Here is a 21,074-nt window from a genome sequence, read left to right as displayed (position 1 = left end):
GCCTTCTTCACATCTTCAAATGCCGTTTGCTGTTCTTGAGTCCATAAGAAGGGGTCGTGCTCTGTACCTTTGATAGCTGCATACAGAGGTTTTGCCAGTATCGCGTAGCTGGGAATCCATATCCTACAGAAGCCTGCTGCCCCCAAGAATTCTCGCACTTGTCTTCTATTCTTGGGTATCGGTATTTGGCACACAGCTTCTTTTCTCTCTGGCCCCATAATTCTTTGACCTTCAGAGATATGGAATCCCAGATATTTGACAGTTGGCAAACACAACTGAGCCTTCTTTCTAGACACCTTGTATCCTGCCTTCCAGAGAATGTGTAGTAGATCGTGCGTTGCTTGCTGACATATTTCCTTTGTAACTGCTGCTATCAACAAGTCATCTACATACTGTAACAATACACACTCTCCTGGGATGGACTCGAAATCCAGTAGATCTTGACTTAGAGCTGAACCAAATAGGGTAGGTGAATTTTTAAACCCTTGGGGCAGTCTTGTCCAGGTCATTTGGCGTTTTGAGCCCGTTACAGCGTTCTCCCATTGGAAAGCGAAAATACATTGACTTTCTGCGGCAATTCGGAGGCAAAAGAAGGCATCTTTGAGGTCTAAGACTGTAAAGTAAGTAGCCCCGCCCGGAATTAAAGCAAGCAGGTTATATGGATTGGGTACAACTGGATGTATACTAACAACCGCATCATTGACTGCTCTCAAGTCCTGCACAGGTCGATACTCATCTGTACCGGGCTTTTGAACAGGCAGCAATGGGGTGTTCCAGGGGGAAGTACAGAATTTTAGGATACCATACCGTATGAACTTATCCAGGTAAGATTGGATGTTCTTCTTAGCCTTCTGCGGGATGTGATATTGTCTTAGGCTCACTGGATAAACCCCAAGTTTTAGTTCAATTTTAATAGGTGGAATATTGCGGGCCAGTCCTGGTGGGTTCTTCTCTGCCCAAACTCCTGGTATGTTGAATAAAGACTCATCACTCATAGGGTTTTGGCTAGTCAACGCTGTATAAAGTCGCCACTCTTCTTCCTTTGGTACAGATAATGTCATAATACCTGAAGGTCCATTAAACTTTAAAGATGTTGTTCCATTTGGTAGGAACGTAATCTGCGCTTGTAATTTTGATAGCATATCACGTCCCAGCAATTGGACTGGACATTCAGGCATATAAAGGAATTGATGTTTTACTACGTGGCCTCCCAATGTACAGAGTCGACTTTTAAGAACCGGTTTTTCAGCACTTCTTCCAGTTGCTCCTATCACAGTAATAGTCCTTCCAGATGGAGGAGCAACTAGATTAGTCACCACTGAATGTTCAGCACCAGTGTCGATCATGAACGCACTCCTTTTTCCCCCTATTGATACATCGACCATAGGCTCCGCTCGACCAAGGGGGATGGAGCCCGGTCGGTATCAATAGTCCTCCATGACCGTGTCAGCCAACCCTACAAAGTCCCTACCTTCTCTATCGCGGGACCTTTGCGCTGCTGGAAAATACCTATCTTCCCTAACACTTCCTCTGTTCCCATTGCTCCCTCTATTACCATTACTCCTTCCGGGGCCTCCTCTACCTCTCGCTCTGCCTCTAAAGTTTCCATAACCTGTCCTAGGTCTGTCTCTCTCATACTGTTCTCTTCGCGGACACTCATTTCTCCAATGCCCTTCTTCCCTACAGTATGCGCACTGATTTCTACTTAGAGGTTCCTCATTCCACTTACTATCGCCTCTATCTGGGCCCCGTCTATCTACGCCTGCGATCGCTACCGCTAACATATCTGCCTTTCTACGCATCTTACGCTCTTCCTCTTTCTTAGTCTCTGTTTCCCTGTTCATGTATACTTTATTCGCTACCTCCATTAGTTGGGTGATGGACATACCTGCAAACCCTTCTAACTTCTGTAGCTTGCGCTTAATATCTCCGTAAGCTTGGCTGACAAAGGCGGAGTTCACCATTCGGGAATTATCGGCGTCTTCCGGATTAAAGGGGGTATACAAGCGATATGCCTCCAATAATCGGTCATAAAAGACACTGGGCGCTTCATCACTTTTCTGAATCACCTCAACTGTCTTCGACATATTAATGGCTTTCTTTCCTCCGGCTTTCATGCCAGCAATTATAGCGTCTCTATAGGCTCTGAGTTGAACCATATCAGCACCATTTACATTCCAATCGGGATCGGTGTTAGGATAATGTGTTGCGGCCCATGCTGCTGGATTGGCTTGATTCAAAGCACGGGCTCTATCCTCTAGCGCTTTAATGGCCCCTTGATTAATTCTTGTCCTTTCCTCATTATTGAACAAAGTCATTAATAACTGCTGGCAATCAGCCCATGTCGGGTTATGTGTCTGAACTATCGAGGTGAACAGATCGGTCATAGTTTGTGGTTTCTCAGTGTACGAGGAATTGTGGGTCTTCCAATTTAAGAGATCGGTAGTCGTGAACGGGACATATACGAAGACTGGGTCAGCATGTGCCATTTGACCTGCGGCATCGATATAGGCTGACCCGGGATTCAGACGAAGAGGCATCTGATAATGTTTTAATTGTTGGGCACCGGTCAGTTGTCGGGTTAGTATGGGGCTACGTAGAGGGGCGTCAGTTAGAGGTTCCGGTCGGGGGGTAATAAAGCATGAGGATGTAGTAAATAGAACACTTCGAGCCGAGCTAGAAGAAGCTTGACCGGAAGTCTGAAGTGGCGCCAAATCAGGATATTCAGATCTAATGGGGGTTGGTTCTGGTTCCGGAAGGGGAGATTTAGTACGAGAGGGGGTGGATTCTGTACTGGAGGAGGAAGCGGAAGTGGATGGGGGCAATGGGGGAAGGGGTGCAGGACTTCCTGCATTCGCGTCACGTCCTCTTAATGGAAAGTAAGGGGGCGGCAAAGGGATCTCGGACTCAGGGGGCGTGTCCAAAATGGGCCTAACACCAGTCCTAGTGGACAAACAAGTCCTAGCCACCATGAGGCGACATTGCTCCTCGTGGCATATCTGAATCCATTTTGGCGAGTCATTTACGGCCTGTCTCCAACAATCAATATAAGGAAACTGCCCGTAAAGTTCAGGCCTACCCGATACAGCCACGTGTAAGCGCTGTACCAGAGTTGGATCCAAACTGCCACGTGGCGGCCATGCCGCAACCAAAGTAGGCCACTCCCTAGTACACAAAGTGACCAAACGTACAGGAGACATTTTAACCCCAAAATCACATGTTTTGAATCCCTTTTTAAAATTCTTCACCATACAACCTAAGGGATCCGGAATCGTTGACTGCGACGCGCCCATACTTATCAATGGAACGTCGTTGACAACGAATACTATGCACGCGTACTTTTCAACAGTCACACCCGTTTCCTCTGGCAACAGCACCATGTGGTACGGTTACCAAGTGAAACGTACACAATAACACAATAAACACTCAGGGAATTCCCGTACACACACAGCTGTTACACCAGTCACTAGATAATCAATATTCTGCCCTTTGGCGAAACTATACAGTCACCCACGCTATAATTCTCTATATATGAATTACCCGTCTATAACACACCCCAGTAACATCGTCTTTTACAAATAGCGGTTACAGTACGGTTAGCATAGGTCAAAGCACAATTTAAGGTCACAATACAATTATTAGTGGTTATGGTGTTAAACATGCAATGGACGACAATGATTAGTACTTATATACAGTGTCAGTAAATATACAGGGTTATGGTACCGTGCACTATGATACAGCAACACACTATTAACACTCTCGCTAGACGGCTGAGCTTGCGCTATCTAACAAGATATACACTTTACTAACAATCTTTAACACATTTACAATCCCAACTAAACTATTGGCCAGTACCTTGAATGGACTACCTAAAACTATCTACATCCGTTTTGGTTAGCCACACTGCCCAAGCACCACATATAGCGAGCTAGAGGACCGAATTTACACAGACGCCTCTTAGTCGATTACTATCAAAAATCTAGTGGGTTCCAAATTTACACGCCTTCCCACTTAGCCAAGATAGGTTTAGAGCTAGCGAACCGAATTTACACAGACGCCGCTTAGTCTCCCGGTCCCTCCGACCTAGCGAACAAAATATACACCCTAGAACGCTAGTCTAGACAAGACACCGGTGTCCGGCTAGGGCTATTTACACCAGAACCCCGCCTGACTAACAAAATCAAACGGTCTGACTAAAGAGCGTTCGATCGAGCGGTGCGCCTTCGCTCCTTCCCTCCGACAGAGGGGGCAGATTCCATACACAAATAACCCCTTATGGGCCTACCGCACAATCGGTATACCCCTAGTGGGTCTGCCGTCTAAAACAGCAGTTGTCTTACCTCCTCGTTCCTGAACCTGAGTTCACACTCATCGACGGGGACACCCCAGCACTTCTTACGTAGAGGCCGATGATCTCCTGGACAACAGACCAGTGGCGCCGAGACGAAGGGAGGTCCACGCAGAAGTTCAGGGGTGCAGCCGTAGAGAACGTGGGCAAAGATAGACCGTCTCACGCCTCTGCCTCTCAGCTACCGTTGAACGATGAGTTTCCCGGCCAATGCACCAAATGATACCGGAGAAACTGACGGAAGCAAAGCACAGAGAGATGGACACAGGTTTCTTCAGGAAGGAAGAGATTCTTTATTGGATCACCGATCGGGACTCAGAGGGACTAATGTCACCAAAATACAGCAAGTTCTGAGCCCCGGACAATAGTGCAGGCTCCTTATATAGGCACATAACTCCTCCCATATTAAGCTCCACCCGCACATTCTCTTGACCAATCAATACAAATAAGAATTAACTTCCTGCTTGACCGCATGGCCTGTCCAGCACAATGGAGGAGGGGAATACTACATCCTGTATTCTTGCACATGCTCCGTACACTACTGATCGTATCTTGTCTCGTGCAACCAACTGATCGATACGTCAGCATATGCACGTACACATGCCACGTGGTAATCTCGGCCTACTAAATTTATTTTTACCGAGATTCCACCACACTATGTGTGATATTGCATTATTTTCTGTTGTTTCAGTTTTGGTAGGAACGCAGCCCCTGTGCTCTTTATCCCCAGGGCCCAATATTTTACCGTTTACATAAAATCCCAGTGACCGGACCCCCATCTCAGAGAATAATGCAGAGTTTGCTTAGGCATTATCTTCACAAACATCCTCTCAAGGCCCACCATTCACTTTATTTACTCTACAAATAAACTATAAACAACAAGCCGACGCTCCACAAAGGATTTAACAACACGTTGCACTTAGTAAATGTCTCCAATTGGACTATTACCAATGGCATCTGTTCTCTTAGCCCAAACTTGGCTGCGGTGTATCTGCAGTGATTAGCCACTGGGGCACAGGGTACATTGGGTCACTTTACACAGAAGGTAAAAACAAACTGACAATATTATGTAGTGAGCGAGACAGTCCTGAGACAATGCTGGAAAAGGAATTACAGATCTGTGTAAACACATTGCACAATCAGCTGCTGCAGAACCTCTTGTAAGGCAGACAGTTTATATCATTTCTGATTATTGTGACCCCTTTGGTGATAATATGTGAGCCATGTCTGCCCATATGAGATGTATTGATTTCAATGGACAGTGGGATCTCTGTCTAGCTGTCTGTCATTCTGGGGTGTATCTGCCAATGGTGTGAGCCTGTCAGTCCTGTTTGGGTTAGTGGATGGGTATATGGGATATAAAGAGGTTCTGAAGCAGCTCCAGTAAGTGGCATTGCTCAGCAGTGCTAGGAGGAACCTTTGAGTGCAGCCTGTGTGCCAGGGGGGCATGTTAGTAAGGAGCACTGCCATTCACTACATTACCAGCTACAGCCAGGAGGAATGGGACAGCTGGGAGCAGGATGGGGGTAATAGCCAAACACAGGGGCTGGGAGAGGGGTATCTATATTACAGGGGGTATTACTCCCTCTGACCAGGGGGTATCTATATTACATGGGGTATTACTCCCTCTGACCAGGGGGGTATCTATATTACAGGGGGTATTACTCCCTCTGACCAGGGGGTATCTATATTACAGGGGGTATTACTCCCTCTGACCAGGGGGTATCTATATTACAGGGGGTATTACTCCCTCTGACCAGGGGGTATCTATATTACAGGGGGTATTACTCCCTCTGACCAGGGGGGTATCTATATTACAGGGGGTATTACTCCCTCTGACCAGGGGGGTATCTATATTACAGGGGGTATTACTCCCTCTGACCAGGGGGGTATCTATATTACAGGAGGTATTACTCCCTCTGATCAGGGGGGTATCTATAGTGATACCGGAGAAACTGACGGAAGCCAAGCACAGAGAGATGGACACAGGTTTCTTCAGGAAGGAAGAGATTCTTTATTGGATCACCGATCGGGACTCAGAGGGACTAGCGTCACCAAAATACAGCAAGTTCTGAGCCCCGGACAATAGTGCAGGCTCCTTATATAGGCACATAACTCCTCCCATATTAAGCTCCACCCGCACATTCTCTTAACCAATCAACACAAATAAGAATTAACTTCCTGTTTGACCGCATGGCTTGTCCAGCACCATGGAGGAGGGGGAATACTATATCCTGTATTCTTGCACATGCTCCGTACACTACTGATCGTATCTTGCCTCGTGCAACCAACTGATCGATACGTCAGCATATGCACGTACACATGCCACGTGGTAATCTCGGCCTACTAAATTTATTTTTACCGAGATTCCACCACAATAGTACAGGGGGTATTACTCCCTCTGACCAGGGGGTATCTATATTACAGGGGGTATTACTCCCTCTGACCAGGGGGGTATCTATGTTACAGGGGGTATTACTCCCTCTGATCAGGGGGGTATCTATAGTACAGGGGGTATTACTCCCTCTGACCAGGGGGGTATCTATATTACAGGGGGTATTACTCCCTCTGATAGATAATAAATCCTGGGGGGTATCTATATTACAGGGGGATTACTCCCTCTGATACATAATATACCCTGGGGGCGAGGGGTATCTATATTACAGGGGGTATTACTCCCTCTGACCAGGGGGTATCTATATTACAGGGGGTATTACTCCCTCTGACCAGGGGGGTATCTATATTACAGGAGGTATTACTCCCTCTGATCAGGGGGTATCTATATTACAGGGGGTATTACTCCCTCTGACCAGGGGGGTATCTATATTACAGGGGGTATTACTACCTCTGATAGATAATAAATCCTGGGGGGGTATCTATATTACAGGGGGTATTACTCCCTCTGACCAGGGGGGTATCTATTACAGGGGGTATTCCTTCCTCTTTATTATAGGATAGAGGTTTGAGGGGGCTCTGGTAGTGAATAAATATTGGGGTGAATAAGTGAGGGGGTTCTGATATAAACTATATTGTGGGGTGTATGTGGTCTCTGTGGTATACACACACATATATATATATACTGTAAATAAGTGAGGGGGCTCAGGTATGCAGCATTTATTGGGTTCATGATAAGGTTTGTCTGATGTACAATATATTCTGGGTTGCATGAGTTAGGGGTTCTAAAATGTAGTGTATTTTGGGGTGCAGGTCTCTAATGCACAGTGTATTTTGGGATGCAGGTTTCTAATATGCATTGTATATTGGGGCTCTTGACCGAGAGGTTTCTCATATATTTAAGGCTTGGCCTGTAGTTATGGGAGGGGCTTGATTTCCCCTTAAAAGGGCTGACAATCCACTCCCAACTTATCGTGGATTGTCTGGCGAGTCTGAGAACTACTTCCGGTTTCAGGCCGCCATCTTGTTTCTTACCTGTTGTCCCTCGTGGTCCTGGCTCCGGTTCTACGCTTACCTGACCGCTTTCCAAACCGCTCGTTATCCCACGGCTCCTTCCGGCGTCCTCGCAGCCCGGTCTCAGAACCGCAAGTCACATACTTACCGTAAAGCAACGGTCGCAACGTGACACGCTTTCACGGTAAGGTTTTCGTTTACTTTGGGAGTTCGGTTAAACTCTCTGTTCGTTACCTTACATAGCCGTTCGTCTATTTGCAGGCGCATTCGTTACAATTTTTCCAGTTGGTTTTAAACACCGTTTGCCATATGTGTTAGTTTCATGCTTTAAATGCACGAATGCAGTCTTTCTTTTCTCTACTCTGTAAGTTCGTATGTTTCATCAAGTCATTTCATACGAATTTGTTTCATATTTTGCAATTCATACGAACGATTAGGTTAAACTATTATTCTATGCAGGGTTATCCTCCCCGTTCGGCAGCTTTAATAGCTATGAGACTGTTCACGAATTCAGCTGCTAGACCTGGTTGTTTAGTCAGATGCCCCCTATTGGTAATAAACTATATTACAGTTAAAATTAGGTGCTTATGAGTTGTGTTTTTTTGTATATAATTTAGACTGGTTGATATATCTATATGTAACTGAATGTTGTCATAATGTTGTTTCCACAGAATTCATGACTGGAATTAAACTTATGATCTTCAAATAACTAACCGTGGTCATCGGCAGGTCCGACTCGGTGTCCCTAGCACAGTACTCCTTTAATTCAATTCTAACCCTCTCTACTATATCTGGGTCCTGAATCAAGGATTTATTCAGTTTCCAGGTCCATGGGGATGCTACGCATAGTTTGTCCAACGTCACGGATATGTCTGTGTGATCTGACCAGGTTATGGAGCCCACTTTAGAGTCTGAGACTGTCAGTGGGTTCACTAAGAATAGATCTATCCGTGAATAGGTGTTGTGGGGAAATTAATAAAATGTATAATCACGTTTGGCGGGATGATGAGCTCTCCAGATATCTAGAAGGCCCGTATGTTGTATAAAGGCGTGTAAGAGTTTATCCTGTCCGCCCAGCCTGTGGGACGTGGGATACCGCCACAAGGCCCCCTATCTGTTGCTGGGCATGGTGCCGCGTTAAAATCTCCCCCCACTATCACCATGCCATGTGGTAAAGTATTAACTATACGGGTCAATTCTGCCCTGAAGTCCTTGACTGGATCGTTTGGGGCATAAAGAATAATAATGTGGATAGAGTGAGAGTACAGGGTCCCAGACAGTTGGACAAAGCGCCCTCCCGGGTCTGCATGAACTTTAGTGATCTTGACTGGGCACCTACGATGTATAAGGATAGCCACCCCGTTCCTCTTATTGAGGGCCCTAAATTTATATGTAGTGCTAAAGGTGTGGTCTCTTAAGAGTAAATGTCGCCGACGCCGGAATGTGTGTCTCCTGCAGGAATGCGATGTCGGGGTTCAAACGTTTAAGTTCCCTAAACATAAGGCGTAATTTTTTGGGTGCATTTAACCCTTTTACATTTAAGGACATGATGTTTACAGGCATGATGTATCGTAAGGGTTTATGCAGAACTTACGCATCCTGTCACGTCTACACTTAGGCCCAGCACTCGGTCCTGTATGGTCCCGGAACACTTGTGCCATCAGACCTTCACGCTCCCCGAACAACAGCTCACGACTCTGAATCCCCCCCCGATCTTCCCCCCACGGGTAAGGTGAACAGAGTAGGTGAAGAGGAAGGAAAAGGGAAAAAGATACTAGGAAGAGAGAAAAAGAAGAATAACACATTATACAAAAATTGCCTGGTCTTACCCGTTGCCAGGCTATCTCAGGGTTCACGTCCCAGCCCCTCCAGACCGCCAAAAGGGCTCCAGAGCAGCGGGGACACGGACCAATTTGGAAGGGCACAACCAGTGTGCCAGTATAGAAATAACATGAAACACGGTATTTAAAACAATAAAACCCCACGCTGTGGTAGGTGAAGCAAGAGAGCGGTCGTAATTAGTCGCCAATGCCTTCAGAAGATCCCACCCTACACGTCCGCAGTAGGACCCTCCCAACCCGCCCATGACCCGCTGTATACAGGGGAGCCCATACACTGAGACCCGGAAGAGAACCCAGCGCCCGCCTCCGGCTATCAATGAGTGGGGGGGAGTGTCTATACCAAAGAGAGAGAGTATGTGGCAGGCCAGGGGATCTCTCCAAGTGCATGCCCATCCCTAGGCCCAGCTGCACCGTCCCACCCGCCTAGGATCTGTTAAGGGGTAGTAAGCCCCAAGGCTTCATGTGGACTAAGGAAAGCCATAAGCTTAATAAGAATATTAGGGGAGGGGGCAGCACCGGCACAAGGCCGGACTGCGGGGGACCGCCGAAGGCCAGCAATATCCAAAAATAGTGAAGGTGTAGCCTGGAACCTAAACCCAGAGCATCTCATCCTGTCCATGGCTCCCCCATCAAACTCAATACGCCATATGTATCATAACAGTTAAATATGCAATACAACAAGTAGAGAATGAATCCCGAGTCCGCTCCGCACCCCAGGACCGCCACCCGCATACATCATGTCCCCTCAGGCTCGCATAAAAGTGTTGGTAGGGGCCGGGGAAACCACATTAGGAATCCTCGGAGCTTCACTCCGAAAACTAAAACGGTGGAGAACGAAAATGATGGCGTGGGCCAAGTATAGTGCCCTATGCCAAAGGTGGGCGCTCTAGAGAAAAATAGATAGGAAGTGGGGGGCCCAAGGCAACAGTGAGGGACAATAAGGTAGGTGTCGGAAACATCCCTAGCCCTCCCAATATTAGGTTGGGCCCCCGTGGAGACCGGGAGCCCCTTGACCGCCAAAGCCCTCCCATGTATTCCGGGCCTCAGGGCCACCAAAGCTGACAAAATGGGGAATATCCCAGTGGGACCAAGCGCGCATCACAACCCTCCCAGTGAGCTCCGTCGCCCCTTCCCAAAAAACTGAAACAGCCCCGGTCCAAATCATCTCCAAGCCATCCGCTGCAGAGCCCAGAGGATCCATCCCCAGAAGAATCACTCACCCACCGAGAACCATTCATGGGGCAGGGGAAGAAGCTCCTCCATCAGCAAGGAGGCTCTGGAACTCCCAGACTCTGCAAGAACGCCGCAGGATCACCATCAGCATGGAGAACTCTAGTGCGGCCATCCGTAAAAGCCAATAACCGGAAGGGATATCCCCATGCATATTTAATATGGTGCTTCTGTAGCAGTTCTGTGATCGGGCGCCACGCTCTTCCCTTTTTTAGAGTGGCCGGCTTCAGATCTTGAAATAAGGCCAGTTCCGTGCCTTTGTCTCATCAGAGCCTCCTTCATCTGAAAAAAGAGGAACTTGATGATGACATGTCTGGGGCGTTTGTCATCTGCCCGTTTTGCTCTGAGCGCCCCATGGGCCCGTTCAATATGCCACTGGTGGTCCGGCACGTCAGGTAGCAGTGGCTTGAAGATTGCCGTCACCACGGCAGTGAGGGATCCCTCTCCCTCTTTTTCTGGGAGACATTATTTCGTCGGGATCGATTACCCAGGTCGTCCATTGCGGACTCCACTGACGCCATTATGGATGTCAGGCGATTTACCTGGACAGCAGCTGTATTATGGTCCATCGCTGTGGATTCCAATCGCTGCTCTAGTACCGCCATCCGCGTGCCCAGGGCCTGGATCTCCATTTTCACCTCGTTGGTGTTCCTGGTAATTTCTGTAGCGAGGTAGGATCTGACCTCCGCCAGAGTTGCTAGAATCTGCGTGGTGTTAGTCTCCTGGGTCTCTGAAGCCGTTACACTGCCCGGGCTACGGGGGGAGTGTGGAGCCATCGGGCTCTCCCGTCCGTCTTTGGCACTCAGCCGTGAGGCGCGGGAGACCGCAAATAGATCTGTCACTGTAGTGCTTGCTCCATCGACTTCTTAGACTGCTCCCCTGTAATTCTTCACGATCAGGTCCGTGTTTCTGTGCTATTGTAGGCTGTTGGTCTCAGGGTCCCAGCGGAGCTTCACCCGGACGCGTCCAGCTTGCTCCAGCTGCAGACCACGCCCCAAAAAATCTCAATATTTCTGTTACTGTTTATTCGATTTTAATATCTTAATCAATAGTTATTTCGTTTGTAATCCTATATTGTTTGTTTAAATTATGATCCAAACTTTGGTCAAATTTCTGGAAAACAGAATATTTGTAAACATAATGGGAGAAAATAATCTCCACCTATAAGTGTTACCAAAACCACTGGAAGCCAGACGGTAACCCTCCACCTCTTGTGAAACACATTGCCCATGATGCACTGCTGTTTGTCTGACAACACCCGGAGGGAAGGGGTGCATGTTGGCTCTACCTTAAAGGAACACTCCAGGCACCCAGACCACTTCTGCTCATTGGAGTGGTCTGGGTGCCAACTCCCACTACCCTTAACCCTGCAAGTGTAATTATTGCAGTTTTTCCTAAACTGCAATAATTACATTGCAGGGTTAACTCCACCTCTAGTGGCTGTCTACTAGACAGCCACTAGAGGGAACTTCCTAGTTTCTAGCACAGGTTTCCTGTGCTAGAGCGTCGCTGGACGTCCTCACGCTGTGTGAGGACCTCCAGCGTCGCACAAAACACCATAGGAAAGCATTGAAATGATTTTTCAATGCTTTCCTATGGGGAGACGTAATGCGCATGCGCGGCATTTCCGCGCATGCGCATTAGGTCTCCTCGGCCGGTGGGCGAGATTAGTCTCGCCCACCGGCCGACGTAATCACAAGGAGGAGCGTCGCGGAGGCGGAGACAGCGGCGAGGGACATCGCCGCTGTCCCAGGTAAGTCACTGAAGGGGTTTTCACCCCTTCAGTAACCGGGGATTGGGGGGTGGGAGGGAGAGGGACCCTCCAGTGCCAGAAAAACGGATCGTTTTTCTGGCACTGGAGTTTCCCTTTAAGTAGAGGTGGCAGGAGATGCTGGGAATTGTAGTTTATTAATGGTTTACGCAGCGTGTGTTTTGTTCTGCTGTTTGTTTTTATTTAGACGTGGGTGCTCTGTGCTGGATTCTGAACTAGACAGTTTGTGATTTTTATGTTAGAAATTTAGCTTGACTTAAAGGAACACTATAGTCACCTAAATTACTTTAGCTAAATAAAGCAGTTTTGGTGTATAGATCATTCCCCTGCAATTTCACTGCTCAATTCACTGTCATTTAGGAGTTAAATCACTTTGTTTCTGTTTATGCAGCCCTAGCCACACCTCCCCTGGCTATGATTGACAGAGCCTGCATGAAAAAAAACTGGTTTCACTTTCAAACAGATGTAATTTACCTTAAATAATTGTATCTCAATCTCTAAATTGAACTTTAATAAAATACAGGAGGCTCTTGCAGGGTCTAGCAAGCTATTAACATAGCAGGTATAAGAAAATCTTAATTAAACAGAACTTGCAATAAAGAAAGCCTAAATAGGGCTCTCTTTACAGGAAGTGTTTATGGAAGGCTGTGCAAGTCACATGCAGGGAGGTGTGACTAGGGTTCCTAAACAAAGGGATTTAACTCCTAAATGGCAGAGGATTGAGCAGTGAGGCTGCAGGGGCATGTTCTAGACACCAAAACTGCTTCATTAAGCTAAAGTTGTTCAGGTGACTATAGTGTCCCTTTAATATCTGAATGTTATGATTGTTTTCTAATACAGGAGACGAAGAATTTACTAAAAAACATGTTGAAACACAGTGGAAATCACATTGACCTCAAGTCCGGGTAAGTGTTTTCATTAGATGTCTTTTTATTATGGGTTAACATATCACACAGTGCTTTCACATCTGAGTACTGGGGAATTGATAAACTCAATACAAATGAAATATATACATATGGGAACAATAGGAGTATTTTATCCATATTTGCAACGTCTGCCCCCCCCCTATTGTACTGATATATTGGGCCCTTAATCCCTGTGAAGATGGGCTCAGCTTGCATTTTTAGAGATGCCTGCATTACAAAAATTCAGACCATCTTTTATCCCATTATAATAATTTTTGGACAAACTTTTCTGCTGATATTTTAAAAGATACTGGATATTTAACACAGCCTAAGATTGAAGAGTTACACAGATTCCTTTACAGTGTTTTTTACCTGTTTCCTATATCCACTAATTCACCTGATCACCTGTTTGCAGGAAGGTATTAAAAACCCTCACTAAGAAGCATGCCAGTGACCTGGTCCTTGTGATTGGAACCGGGGTGAGCGCGGCGGTAGCCCCAGATGTCCCTGCGCTCCGATCATGGCGGTGTTGCATTGAAGCTATAATAGATGCTGCAGAACAGTTTGAGGTATTGCATCCTGGGGACGTTGTGGAATTCAGAAAAAGGATGCTGCGTGAGCAAGACTTACTGGTTGTCGCTCATGATCTGATCCGGAAAATGTCACCGGTACGTTCCTTCACATTTATTATTGGTACAAAGGTTACCGGATCCAAACCGCGTTCATTTCATTCCTGGGCAGAATGCTGTGCATTGCAAACAATGGATCACCCATTATATAATTCTGTGTTAAGCCAGCTGGGGAGATCTGATTTCCACGTTATATGGGATGCTGGATATTTTGTGGGTGTGTTCTGGGTGCTCTCTACGTTCCGTGTGCCGCTGCATGTATTGTGGGTGATGTTGGTACTGTGGTTTGGTTTCGTAATATATGGGATGGTGGGCGCTATATTTGAGTTATGTAATGACAGAATCAGCCTCTCACCGAGAAACAAGTCAGCTTATTGTGCACCTGCCATCCTTATTTATCAAGTACGAACGAAGGATCGATATTAGCAAAGCATCCGGTAAAGATTTGATAAATATCTGGAGCATACCACCTTTACCAGTAGCAGGCCTGTTTAGAGCTGCATTCCTAAATAAATAGGACATTTTATATTAGTATGATTAGCCAGAGTATGATGATATAAAATATTGCTGGTTTTTAAGGGTTTAAAAATAAAAGCCAATTTCTATGTATTTTTTCCATTAGTACTGCTCCAGTTATAAAGTGTATAATGTAACCAGATGCCCATTCCAGCTGATCTGCAGACAATGAATTGAGCCAAATTATCGCATGATCATGTTATTACGGGCCAGCAATCCCTGTAATACCAGGCACAGAGTTCTAGTAAATTATATAATATTGTAAAATTAATCTGAGTCTGACACAATAGCTACACTTACTGTCACATTTCACATTAGAGCAACGGACTGTGCTCTCCTTCCATAAGGCTAAGGTATAAGGCTAAATCCCCTATAAGATATGGTGTATATACGCTTTCTTACAGTGTTATGGCAATGAATTCCTCCATGTAATTAATGGAACACTTTAAACATCATCCAGAGTGGAGCGGCTCTTTACGTACAGGGTTACTTTTCAAGAAAACACTGGTTCTGTTTAGAGTAACCCTTGCTGTGCTTATACCCCTAGTGTGGTCAAAGGTTACAAAAAAAATAATCAAATAAACTTACCTCTATTCCAGCGCAAAGGCCAAGTTCTCCCTTCAGCCCAGTCCTCCTCTGCCAACATCACTCTGCCCGGAGGAGGGATGCAGGTGGAGGATGGGCTGAGGGGAGGACATGGATAGCATGGAAGAGGGGGCTGTGTGTGCCAACAATAGAGGCAAAATTTGCACGTACAGACTACTAGCATCATAACTACTTCAAATCACTGAAGTGGCAATAGTGCTTAAAGTAACCATTTAAAGCGGCTCTGTCACTTTGGGGAGCACTTTGGAAACGGCCCAAAAATGGAACTGGGCATGAGCTGCGCTCTAAAACCTTGTAAAACAGAGGAGGGGGGCGGAGCCAGCGCCTGATCGAGCCAGACGTGTCTCCGTGCAGCTCTGAGAGCCGGTCCCGAACACTGCGGCTTTTTGCGGCTATTAACTCACCTGCGAGTGTCCAGTGGGGATCCCTGGACTCCTGTACAGATGGGGAAAAAGAATAAGAAGTACCGGGCAGATCCGGGCTCAGGCTCCAGAGATATTGGAGCATATATGAACCCAACCGCACGAATAGCACCTTCCAAAATGGCGCCGGCAGGGTCCTACTCCTCTGCATGGTCGGACGACGATAGCCACCAGGATCAGCTTCCTGCCTCACCCCAGGTACGCTCTGTGCCCCAAGCATCCCAGGCGGAGAATGATTCTGCTCCCTCCACCAAGGTAGATAAACAAGCATTGAGGCAGGATATTAAAGATATGTTTCAGGCAGACATGGTCCTTGTGGCAAACCTAGAAACTTCAGACTACGGGAATAGTTCCCTAAAGGTTGTCCTACAAACTGCTAGTATATTGTAATTACATGTATTGTGTATTCTGCCGGTAAATGTATGATTGCATGTTGTCTATGGTATTCCCATGCTAGCAGCCGAAAGCCGCTAGCATTTGAATGGTCGTTTCACGAACCGCCACTTTACCGGCTGTTCGTGAAACGAATTAGGTACCGAACGCAAGCCCACACACTTAGAGGCGTGTGGCACCAATTACCCGGTTGCAACATTGTTGCAATCGGTAATTAAGTGGATTCTTAGGTGGCCGTCGTTCGGCTACCGACCACGCGGCGGTCGGCCATCTTGAATCCTTTGTCTCCCCCAGCGGTGTTTGGGCGTCGAGTGCATGGAACCAAAAACGGCTACTCGACGGCACGAACACCGCTGTACTTCCAGGCGGTTCGGGAGCTCCGGTCTCCTTCTATTAGGAGACCCATTGACGTTCGGTACTTTTTATACGAATTAAATAGATAAGTGTATTTCGTATGGCGTTCGGTTAGTTTAGCTGGGATCTGAGCGGTATTTCCATGAAACGTACCCGCAGACCCCAGCTATCTGCCGAACGGTTGTTCGTGCCAAACAAACGAATATTGTTCAAGTCATGGATTTTAAAGTAAAATGTCGGTTCTGCTGCACGAGGAGATAATCCACTTAACAGTATATTTCAGTGGGAGTATCTCTCTCGTGCAGCGGTGCCTGATGGGAGAAATGTACCAAATGTTAAGTCCCCCATGTAGTCCCTTACTGTATCACCCCTGCTTTGTCAGTAAGGAAACCCCTTGTATGGGGACTTGCATAAATACTGGAAGTTCTGAATAAAGCTGCTAGTTGACTCCCAGACTGTGTTTCGTCCGGTTATTGGGAGGATTGGGGATATTGCCTTACTTTTCAGCGCTGACGGTGGATTTACCTGTTATACCAGCGGAGATCGTGGATTCTAATATTGCACTCCGCTACAGCCCTCATCCGGGAAGAAGTCACCTCACTTACTAACAGAGTGGTATCAGTGGAGGGACACATGGGAAGCACCAAATTGGCACAATCTGCCACCGATGCCACTTTAAGCTCATTACAAAGAAAATGTGACGATCTAACAGCACAAATGACAAACATGGAGGACAGGGTTAAAGCACGAAACGTAAGAATACGTGGTGTTCCTGACACCATTTCAAATGCTGAACTGCCCCATTACTGCAGGAGGCTCATCTCCTACCGCCAAAACAGGCCAAACAGCTATAAGTGGATACATGCTTCCGTCTGCCTAAGGCGGCCAAGGCACCCCAAGAGTCTACTACGGATGTATTGCTCAAGTTTGCAAAAGACTCAGACAGAGGGGTCCTCATGGGCGCTGTTAAAGGTTCTCCCACGGTACCCTTTGAGGGAGCACACCTGGTATTTTATAGAGACATTTCCAGAAGTACCCTCACATGGCGGAGGATGTTCAGACCGGTTACACAACTCCTGCGAGAACACTCCATTCCATACAAGTGGGGCCTGCAACGATTGATAGCGGAAAGGAACAACAAGACACACCTCCTGCTGCATATCTCAGAGGCAACACCGTTCCTCCAAGCCCTGGGTCTACCAACGGAGACCGTCCAGAAGAACGCACAGCCATCCTGGACAGTGGAGAGAATTATTCCCTTTGTGCCCAGAAGGGCTGCACCGGGGACTACTGACTCGCCTACCTGAGGTATAAGGGGGGGCAAGATCCTTCTGCCAAACGCAATATTGTTTATTTCTTTATAGTTATATGTTACCTTTAAGTCTCTCATGCACCCTGGCTCAGTAAGCATTTGCCTTGCATACTAACCTACTAGTTAACCCCCACCACAAGCTAGAATGAACTAGTGAAGTAGCCCCTTATTGACGTTCAAGTTTATTATCATGTTCAGCCTAAACCCAGAGCCTTTTTATATACCCTCCTGGCCGGAGTCGGCCGTAGTTACAAGTTTAGTGACGCTTTTGTTAAGATAATTGACAACAAACCAGTGCCTTATGCGCAACACGCAGTCAGCACCTCACTATGCCAAGACGCAGGCACACAAAGCATTGTACAAGCTCCCCTAACTCACTGTTATAGCATACACATTCGGCATGCAGGATCTTGCAGCAACTACAAATATAAAAAAAAGGTTGTTATTATACTGATGGGATTGTTACACCATTTATGTAAGCATTGTTGTTTTTGCCCCACAGTTGTGATGTGCTCAGAGGTCAACGCTGACCGCAAAACTAAAGAATTAAAAAAAAAAAAAAAAAAAACAGAGGAAGGACAGGATGGAGGGGAGTATTGTGGGAAAGTTAGCTTGCCTTAAGCTCCACCCTATTGTCACAATTGTGAAGCGTAGGAAAAATACATAAGACAAAGTAGTCCCTTTGAGAGAATTAGATCAGAAGTGAAGAAAAGTAGAACAGATTGGGAAAGAGAAGAGGAAACCGTAGGAGTAAAGTAAGTTTGAAATGTAGATAACTAACAAACTAACCTGCATATGTGTTTTATAGAGAACCGGTGACAACAAACCCAGCTTTTTCCAAGACTGCTTACTGGAAGTATATGATAACCTAGAAAGCCATATCCAGAACCCCACCGTTCTCGAGTCCATCATTAGTCTAATGGACAAAGGGGCGATGGTGCTCACTACAAACTATGATAACCTGCTGGAGCTTTTTGGGCAGAAGATGGGCAAACCCATCGTTGGATCTGAATGATAAAGTGAAGGTAGGTCACATGCTCTGCAACAGAGGAGATTTAAATCAAATAACCTGAAGGGAAAAAACATGGTTGATGTTGTGAGCAATTTAATTGTATCCTTTCCTTACAGATACACTTTTAGCTATAATTATTAAAGTGGCCATTTGCTGGGATATAAACAGCCATTTTCTGTTCACAGATTATGCAGTGGGTACAAAGCCGTATTAAGTATGGCGTTTTGCATATCCACGGATTGTACACGGATCCCTGCGGCATGATTCTGGACCCATGTGGATATAAAGATGTTGCACAGGACTTTGAACTGATTGTGAGTTTTCTTTACAATTTCACAATATTCTATGTGAAGGTAAAATTCTCCTCTGCACTCCTTCTAGTCAATATTATTATTATTATTATTATTATTATTATATTATTTATAGAGCGCCGTCAAATTCCACAGCGCTTTACAATGGGTGGACGAACAGACATGTAGTTGTAACCAGACAAGTTGGACAAACAGGAACAGAGGGGTTGAGGGCCCTGCTCAATGAGCTTACATGCTAGAGGGAGTGGGGTAAAATGACACAAAAGGTAAGGATAGTATTAGACTAGTGACAGTTGCAGAAGAGGAATCAGTCAGGAGCTATTAACAGTTTAATTGATACGCTTTTATGAAGAAGTGGGTTTTTAATGATTTTTTGAAGGAGTGGAGACTGGGTGAGCATCTAACAGAGGAGGGAAGCGAGCTCCACAGGAACGGTGCAGCCCTCGAGGTCTTGAAGGCGAGCATCAGAGGTGGGAGTACGGACAGAAGATAGACGTAAGTCTTCAGCAGATCGTAAGGGCCTAGACGGGACATACTTTTGTATAAGGGAGGATCGATAGGTGATTTGAAAGCAAGAACCAGAATTTTAAATTGAGCTCTATATTTTATAGGAAGCCAATGTAGGGACTGACAGAAGGGTGAGGAATGGGAGGTGCGGGCGGACAGGAAGATGAGCCTTGCCGCCGCATTCATTATGGACTGTAACGGCGCAAGTTGGGAGCACGTAAGACCACTGAGAAGTGGATTACAGTAGTCAAGGCGAGAAAGTACAGTGGAGTGGACCAACACCTTAGTCGCATCTGGCGTTAAGTAGGGGCGGATGCGTGCAATGTTTTTGAGATGGAAATGACAGGATTTGGCGATAGATTAAACATGAGGCTTGAAGGAGAGGTCGGAGTCAAAGAGAACACCTAGGCAACGAGCCTGCGTGGTGGAGCTGATGGTAGCACCATTGACTTGGAGGGAGACAGACACAGGAGTAACAACACTTGAGGGAGGAAAGACTAGAATTTCAGTTTTGGTCAAGTTTAGTTTAAGGAAGTGGGCAGCCATCCAGTTAGAAACAGCAGAGAGGCAGTCAGAGACACTAGACAAGAGGGACGGGGAGAGATCAGGAGAGGACAGGTAGATTTGCGTGTCATCTGCATAGAAATGATATTGGAAGCCAAAGGAGCTAATGAGTTTACCAAGGGAGGCAGTATAGATGGAGAACAGTAGGGGACCAAGGACTGAACCTTGAGGGACACCAACAGAGAGGAGTTGGGGAGAAGAAGCAGAGGCAGAGAAAGATTCTGATACTTATAATATTTACATTATTGGTAAACACTCAATCTTTTGGTATATTTTCCCAACACGTGTGAGATATGATACAGGGGTTAAACCAACAGATAAAACACTAGTCTAGTAAGTCAGGTAAACATAGTAAAAAACAGTAAAACACACATACAGCATTCTTCCAGGGGCTAGTAAAAGTGAGCAAATGTTGAGAATCAAACTCAAACAAACACTAAAGAAAGTGCCCTTAGAATATTTGACCCAGTGAATAAGCATATATCTGTACACACACCGCCACACAACACACACACATTCCATATGTAGTTATATCAAATGTAAAATAAATAAGTCTTATTCCGTGTGCCTCCTCTTTCCTTTACAGGATGAGCTGCAGAGTTTGTACGGCAAAAAATCTTTTGTTTTTCTCGGCTGTGGAGAGACGCTGCGGGATCAGATTTTCCAGGCTCTTTTCCTCTACACTGTACAGAATAAAGTCAGTATGGAACATTACATGCTGGTACAAAAGGAGAATTCAGAATCCTTCTATAAGCTTCAGGCCGATATGCTGCTTAATGGCATCAAGCTAATGTCCTATGGAGATTCGTTCACTAACTTTCCATCATACATAAAAGGGCTGTCTGCACTCATATGCAAAGAGAAGACTGAAGGTATGTGCTAAAATAAAGAGACTGGAAGCCACAAGGAAAAAAGTAATTATTTGTGATTATAAAGTAAACCAGC

General features: G+C 46.1%; 1 pseudogene; it reads left to right on the top strand.

Moving 5' to 3' along the window:
• Positions 1–5,811: 5,811 nt before the first annotated feature.
• LOC134600681 (protein FAM118A-like) lies at positions 5,812–21,074 on the top strand (annotated as a pseudogene).

Source organism: Pelobates fuscus, chromosome 3, assembly GCF_036172605.1.
Source record: "Pelobates fuscus isolate aPelFus1 chromosome 3, aPelFus1.pri, whole genome shotgun sequence".
NCBI classification, from domain to species: domain Eukaryota; kingdom Metazoa; phylum Chordata; class Amphibia; order Anura; family Pelobatidae; genus Pelobates; species Pelobates fuscus.
This window is presented reverse-complemented; position numbering and strand designations above follow the sequence as displayed.